Below are 8,011 nucleotides of genomic sequence, written 5' to 3'. Positions count from 1 at the left end.
CACTCAAACGACCATAAATTGAGCTACAAAGGTTCAAATGAGGCGGTTCCAGTTGCGTTGGAAAGCTAACATCCGGGGCTTCGAAATAATATAAAATTTGTCATATGTTGCCTCGCGTTCAGGGGCACGCACGTGCCATGTACGCGTGTGCGCCGATGCTGCACATGGCCCATAAAAAGTGAAATTGTGGCCAGCGATTTGTAGCTCATTTTGGGCCCAATCCAACTCATTTCTGATGCTATTGAACCCAAGAATTGAAGGGGGAATGAACCAAGTAGTCATAGTTTAGTTTCCATCATGTTTTAGGCTATAATTCTAGAGAGAGAAGCTCTCCCTTCTCTCTAGAATTTAGGGTAGTTTAGGTTTACTTTTCTTAAACTCATCTTTCAATTCTTGTTTTGATTTAGTTTTCTCTTTTAATTTCTTGTTGTTACACCTTTGTTCTTCTAGTTCTTGTTGTTAATTTCCCTATTTTTCCATTTTTATGTTTATGAACCATTGTTGAATCTTGATTTCTTTTAATGCAATTTTATGTTTCCATGTCTCTTTTATGTTGATCTTGATTGCTATTGTTGATTTCTTGTTTTGGTAGTCATGGGTTTCACTAATTCTAGTATTTTATGATGTTTACTTTTCTTGCACACTAGGTGTTTGTTAAAATGTTTCTTCTAGTTTTTGAGTAGTTTTCTTGACTCTTGGCCTAGGCTAAGGGAATTGAGTGACCTTGAGTCATTGGGTCTCATTGAATTGGTGATTTGAGAACCCTTGGTGATCAATTTGATACTCATTGACGCCAACCCACTACTAATCTAATTAGTAAGTAGGTTGGGACTTATGGATTGATGTGATCAAGCCTATTTGACGTACTTCAAGCCTATGAGTAGATATTACGTACTTAAGGTTTTGGAAGTAGACTTAATAGGTTGGCCTCTCATAATTATCAATATATGGTTTGTAGACAAGGATGGTGATCTCAATTACCTATGTCTAGCCAAGAGTTCTTTTCCATCTCTTTTGTTAGTTCATTGTTCATTTACTTTTCTTGCCATTTATTTTCTTGCCAAAACACAAAATCAAAACCCCTTACCCCTTTATAGCCAATAATTGAGCACTTCATTGCAATTCCTTGTGAGACGACCTGGAGTTCAAATACTTCGGTTAATTCTTATTGGATTTTGTACTTGTGACAACTCAAATTTTTTATGATGAACTTATTTGTTGGTTTAGAACTATGCTTACAACGAAGTTATTCTTTCTATAAGAAGAAAATCTAAACCGACATGACAAAACTTATTATCAAAATGGCGCCGTTGCCGGGGAGTTGCAATGGTGTTATATTATTGGCTATTGTGGATATGTGAATATGTTTGCCTTTTGTTTGTTCGTTAGTTTTTGTTAGGTTTAGGACTTTGTTATCATTTTTGTTAGTTTTTGTTTTTATTTGCTTCTATGAATTCTCACCGCTTTGGCTATGAGTTTGGTTCAAATTATGTTGTAGGAAATGGGAGCTACAATGAGGATGTGCATCAAGGATAGAACAATCAAAGATGGGAGGAGTCTCAAGGGATTGATCAACCTTCTTGGCAACAACAACCTCCGAATTCTTATGGGTATAACTCTCATCCTAATGCATATCAATCTAATGGAAGTGGTGACCCTTATTGTGATTGTCAACAACCACCACTATATGCCTATGAACCACCTCCTCAACATAATTTTGAACCACCTTACTCACAAGCCCCTTTTCACCAAACACCTCCATATGACCCCAACCCATATCCACTATACCAACCACCTTGTGAACCATATGAACCATATGAACCATATGAAGAACCACCCCAATTCCACCATCAATACTCTCAAGAACCACCACCTCCATATTATCACCAAGGTGCATCACCTCCCATGTATGATAACTTTCAACCACATAATAAATTTCCCTTTCCACCACAACCCTCCATGGAAGAACACCCATATCCATCCATCCAAGAGCCAATGGATCATCTCAAGGAAGCAATGGATTGGCTTCAAGAAATAATCTGTCAAAAGGAGCAAGAGGAAGCTCAAAAGAATTATGAAGCTATTGAGGCTAACCTTGCCAAAATTAAAGCCAACTTGGACTCATGGGACTCATGTAACAAGCAAAGCATCTCCACGGATGAATGTGAGAAATCAACTGAAGAAAGGAGCATGATTTAGAATCTCAACATGAGGACAAGGAGATGGGGTATGTCTTGCAACAAGTAGAGGAGTGAGAGTTGTTAATGAAGAAGAAGTGGTTGAAAGCCTAGGCAAAGTTGAACAAGAGGTGGATTTCAAACTTGAAAGCACTTCCACACCAAGTGACATTGTTGATAATTTTATGGAAGTTGTTGAACCTTCTTTCCAATGAGCTTGAATTTGGTATTGAGGAGGATAATGCGCAACCTCCTAAGCATATAATGAATGATGAAGAATTGGAAGAAGATGAGCAAATAAAAAATCTTCCTCTTGGAGAGGAGCCCACACCGACACATGATCCCTTGGTATTTGAGGAATCTTGTCCTCTTGAAATTGAGGTGGATGTTGAGACAAGTTCCACATTACCTCCAAGTTGTGAAATGAAGAATGGAGAAGAGCTAGAAGAGGTTGGTGAGGAAGTAATTGGACATGAAGAGCCTTGTCAAGAGGTGAACATGGAAGAAGCTTGCCAAGAGGTGGAGGTATTCAAAGAAGAGCACAAGGGAATGGAACTTACAAGACCATTGGAGACGTCCCTTCCTAAGTCACCATCCAACATAACATTCAAGTGGGTAAAATTTTTATCTCTAATCTTTACTTTCCCACTTGAATATGGTTTGATTGAGACGGATGGGCAACTTAGAGCTCTTTGTGGGGTTTAGAGCAAAAGAGAATTGAGTAGTGGGTGAAAATGCCAATCAAGGTTCCTTATGGTTGGAGACTCAAAGTCTAAGTGCAATGGTTAGTATAATTCTCAGCTAAAAAGGTCTAGGAGAATGCTTTGGTGCTCACATGAGAATTCACAAGCCTTGTCACCCAATTGAAATTATGATGATCAATTTGAAGATGGGTGTAGAAACAAGATTTGGGATCCGGGTATATATGAGGATCAATTTTGGGAACCCTTAGCTTGTGAAGGACTCCATCAAGACTTGTTGTAACTCATTAGAAATTTTGGAGCACAATAGAAAACCAAGCATTGGTGGAAGTTTCAAGATGAGTTCAAGCATAAGCCACCATGACAAGGAGCTTCCCAAATGTCCAACTTAAGGACTTAAACTAAAAGTGTTAGGTGGGAGACACCCCACCATGGTAAACTCTTTCCATTCTCTTGTAAATATAATCAATGGATAAATTGGGTTGCCATTGTTAGGTAGTTTTCTTCTTTGCATACTCTTGTTTTAATATTTTGATTGTTGGTTTGTTTGATTAGATTTATGCCTTAAGTTGTAGTTTAGTTGTTGTTAAATTGCATTTTGCTTGTAGTATAAGTTTTGTTTTTAGCATGTTTGAAAATTTTTTAAAAACTAAAAAGATTTGTTGTTAAATTTGATTTGTGGTTGCTTTAGAATGTTTATAGGTTAGGAGAGTGTTAAATTCTGTTTTTATGTTTCTAAAAAAAAAAGGGCATCGGCGCGCAAGCACGCAGTGCGCGCGCGCACCGGTGTGGTTTCACAACTCCTAGTACTAAAATCCGAGAGTTGTGCCCACTTTGTGCCTACTTTGTGCCAGGCGATCCGCGCATAAGCACGCATGGCGCGTGCACGCCGATTGTCCCTCTCGCATCCGTGCGTAAGCACGCGTGGCGCGTGCGCGCGGATTATTTTTTCTGTATCCGCGCCCAAGCACGCATGGCGCGCACACGCGGATTGTACCTGCTGCATCCGTGCATAAGCACGCATGGCGCATATGCACGGATTTTTACACCCTATTTTTCTCCTTTCTCCTTTCTCCTTCTTTCTTATTTTCTTTTTCTTTCTTTCTATTTTTTTTCTTTTTTCTTTTTCTTCCTCTCTTGAAAAAATTTTTTTCTTTTAAAAAAAAATAAAAAATAAAAAAATAGATAAAAAAAATAATAAAAAAAATAAATAAATTTTTTTTCTTTTCTTCTATTTCTTTTTATTGCATTTGCTTATTTTCATTTATTGCATTTTAATTTTGTTTTTATAGCTTGTTCTTATTTTCTTTTCTAAGTTTCTTATTTTAATAATGGTGTTGGATTCTTATATTCAATTGTTGAGAATTTCTTGGTTAATCTTGGTGCTTCTTGACTTGTTTGATATTGTTGGGTGATGAAACTTTTAAATCAATGCTTAATCTTGTATGAATCTTACATTCTTTGTGCATTGATATGAATTTCCATGTTTTTCATGACCCACTCTTTCTAGTTGAACTTGATGCTTTTGAATGCTCTTCATGCTTTGACTTTACTCTTGCATCAACTGCTAGTTAATATGCCTTTGCTTGAATTGTTTTCTCACTTACATGCGTAGCTAACATGTAGTGAGAACCTTACTTTTATTTGGTATTAGCCCCCACCTATGTTCTATTTGCTTTGATATCTTTGTTATAGGCTTAAATATCCTTCTTTCTCTTTCCTTTTAGGTTGGCCACCAAGAAGAAAAGGAATGGAAAGCTTCTAAATGGGGCAACAAACAAGTCCACCCGCACAACCTTTTAAAGGAACTCATCAATTGTAGCAACCCGTCCACCTTGCTCTTCTTTGCATGCACCGAGGACGGTGCAAATTTTTAAGTGTGGGGAGGTCGTCCAACCGATCTCCATGGGTAACAATTTCCTTTTTCAACACCAATTTTTAAATTTCTTTGTTAGTTAGTTGTTGTATTGCATAATAGGTTGCATGTTAGTTAGAATTTGTACATACCTTACAACTTCTTTCTTATTAGGACTACTTGGTTAGGGTGATGATCTCTTTTCCAAGAAATTGTTTTTAGGGCACCCTACCAATTTAAAAAAAAAATTGTGACAAACTTGCTTGAAGAATATATTTTGGAACATGGTTTTTGAGTTAAGAACACAAGCATGTGAGTTTTGAGCCAATGGTGTGGTTACATCTTATAACCACTTATTTTCAATTCTTGTGTGCATTGTTCTCTCTCTATGATCATAATCTTTGATTTGTTTGATTCTTTATGTTCATTATTCCATGTATACATACATTTATATGATTAAGGCCATCATTTCATTTAGCTCACTTACCCAAATAGCCTACCCTTCATCAACCATTGTTAGCCAAATTTGAGCCTATTGAATCCCTTTTGTTCTTAATTATAGCACATCACTACCCCTAAGTGAAAAACAATAAATGTCCTTAATTTGGATCTTTGATTAGCTTAGGCTAGTGAGAGTGTTTATCATTTGGGTATGGGAAACTTGGGACATTGGTTGAGGTAAAAGTATAATTTTTGTTTTTGTTAAGAATATTGGGAATTGGGTACATATTCATGCATTATATGTAAAACCATATGCATTGATACGTTTGTATAAACTTTCGAAAAAAATGATAAAGAAAAAGAAAAAAAGAACATATATATATATATAAAAGAAAAAAATATAGAAAAAAAAGAGAGAAAAAGAAATAAAAAGGGGACAAAAATGCCCCAAAGTAAAGTTCAATAAAAATCAATGCATATGAAATGTGAATTAAAGAGAATGCATGAGTATGTGAAAAAAGTGGGAATCATGGGTAGCTAGGTTGTGTATTAGAATTGTATAGGTTGTTATATGTGTTTGGTAAGAGCTTAGGTTAATCAAAGATTCAAATTTCAAGCTCACTTGACCATATACATCCCTACCTTTACCCTAGCCCCATTACAACCTATGAATAAGTCTTCATGATGAATGTATGCATGCATTGAATAATTGTTGATTGTTAGAAGAAAAACAAATCTTGGAAAGCATGAGTAGAAGAGAATTGAGTGAATCAACCCTATACACTTGAGCGACTAGAGCGGATACACTTCCGGTGAGGGTTCGATGCTCAATTCCTTGTTCCCGGCTTTCATGAGCGTTCTTCTTGCAAGTCTATTTGAACTTCATTTTAATATTTGAATTGGTAGGATTCATGAATCATCGTATGATCTTAGCCCTACTTGTTCATACATGTTCTTGGAGATTGATTTGCTTTTGACCAAGTAGGTAGAGTCATTTTGCATTTAGTTGCATTCATGAAGATATGTGCATATAGCTTATTTGCATTGAATAAATGTTCATACCCTTTCCTTGTCCTTCTTTATTCTTAGCATGAGGACATGCTTAGTTTAAGTGTGGGGAGATTTGATAAACCCCGATTTTGTGGTTTATCTTGTGCTTATTTTGGGAGATTTTATCACCTTTTTTCACATTTATTCAATGAAATAGCATAGTTTTGCAATTCTCCTTTGATTTGTGCTTAAATGTGAAAACATTATTTTTAGGCCTTAAAATAGCTAAATTTAACTCACTTTAATTCCATTCGATGCCTTGATAAGTTTGTTGAGTGATTTCAGGTTCATAAGGCAAGTATTGGATGGAAGAAGTGAGGAGAAAAGCATGCAAAGTGGGAGAACTCATGAAGAAATGAAGGAACCACAAAGCTGTCAAGCTTGACCTCTTCGCACTCAAACGACCATAAATTGAGCTACAAAGGTTCAAATGAGGCGGTTCCAGTTGCGTTGTAAAACTAACATCCGGGGCTTCGAAATGATATAAAATTTGTCATATGTTGCCTCGCGTTCAGGGGCGCGCACGTGCCATGTACGCGTGTGCGCTGATGCTGCACATGGCCCATTAAAAGTGAAATCGTGGCCAGCGATTTATAGCTCATTTTGGGCCCAATCCAACTCATTTCTGATGCTATTGAACCCAAGAATTGAGGGGGGAATGAACCAAGTAGTCATAGTTTAGTTTCCATCATGTTTTAGGCTAGAATTCTAGAGAGAGAAGCTCTCCCTTCTCTCTAGAATTTAGGGTAGTTTAGGTTTACTTTTCTTAAATTCATCTTTCAATTCTTGTTTTGATTTAGTTTTCTCTTTTAATTTCTTGTTGTTACACCTTTGTTCTTCTAGTTCTTGTTGTTAATTTCCCTATTTTGCCATTTTTATGTTTATGAACCATTGTTGAATCTTAATTTCTTTTAATGCAATTTTATGTTTCCATGTCTCTTTTATGTTGATCTTGATTGCTATTGTTGATTTCTTGTTTGTGGTAGTCATGGGTTTCACTAATTCTAGCATTTTATGATGTTTACTTTTCTTGCACACTAGGTGTTTGTTAAAATGTTTCTTCTAGTTTTTGAGTAGTTTTCTTGACTCTTGGCCTAGGCTAAGGGAATTGAGTGACCTTGAGTCATTGGGTCTCATTGAATTAGTGATTTGAGAACCCTTGGTGATCAATTTGATACTCATTGACGCCAACCCACTACTAATCTAATTAGTAGGTAGGTTGGGACTTATGGGTTAATGTGATCAAGCCTATTTGACGTACTTCAAGCATATGAGTAGATATTATGTACTTAAGGTTTTGGAAGTAGACTTAATAGGTTGGCCTCTCATAATTATCAATATATGGTTTGTAGACAAGGATGGTGATCTCAATTACCTATGTCTAGCCAAGAGTTCTTTTCCATCTCTTTTGTTAGTTCATTGTTCATTTACTTTTCTTGCCATTTATTTTCTTGCCAAAACACAAAATCAAAACCCCTTACCCCTTTATAGCCAATAATTGAGCACTTCATTGCAATTCCTTGTAAGACGACCCGGAGTTCAAATACTTCGGTTAATTCTTATTGGGTTTTGTACTTGTGACAACTCAAATTTTTTATGTGGGAATTGTTTGTTGGTTTAGAACTATGCTTACAACGAAGTTATTCTTTCTATAAGAAGAAAATCTAAACCAACACGACAAAACTTATTATCAAGCATCTTAGAGACTTTCAAGATGCATGCTCCACTACTAGGAGGTATGGCTCGGATGAAGTTTCTATTTGGGTGTTTGCCTTCTCATTTCCTCT

Source organism: Arachis hypogaea, chromosome 16 (assembly GCF_003086295.3).
Source record: "Arachis hypogaea cultivar Tifrunner chromosome 16, arahy.Tifrunner.gnm2.J5K5, whole genome shotgun sequence".
Lineage (NCBI taxonomy): Eukaryota > Viridiplantae > Streptophyta > Magnoliopsida > Fabales > Fabaceae > Arachis > Arachis hypogaea.
The sequence above is the reverse complement of the archived record's forward strand: the minus strand, read 5'-3'. Positions refer to the sequence as shown.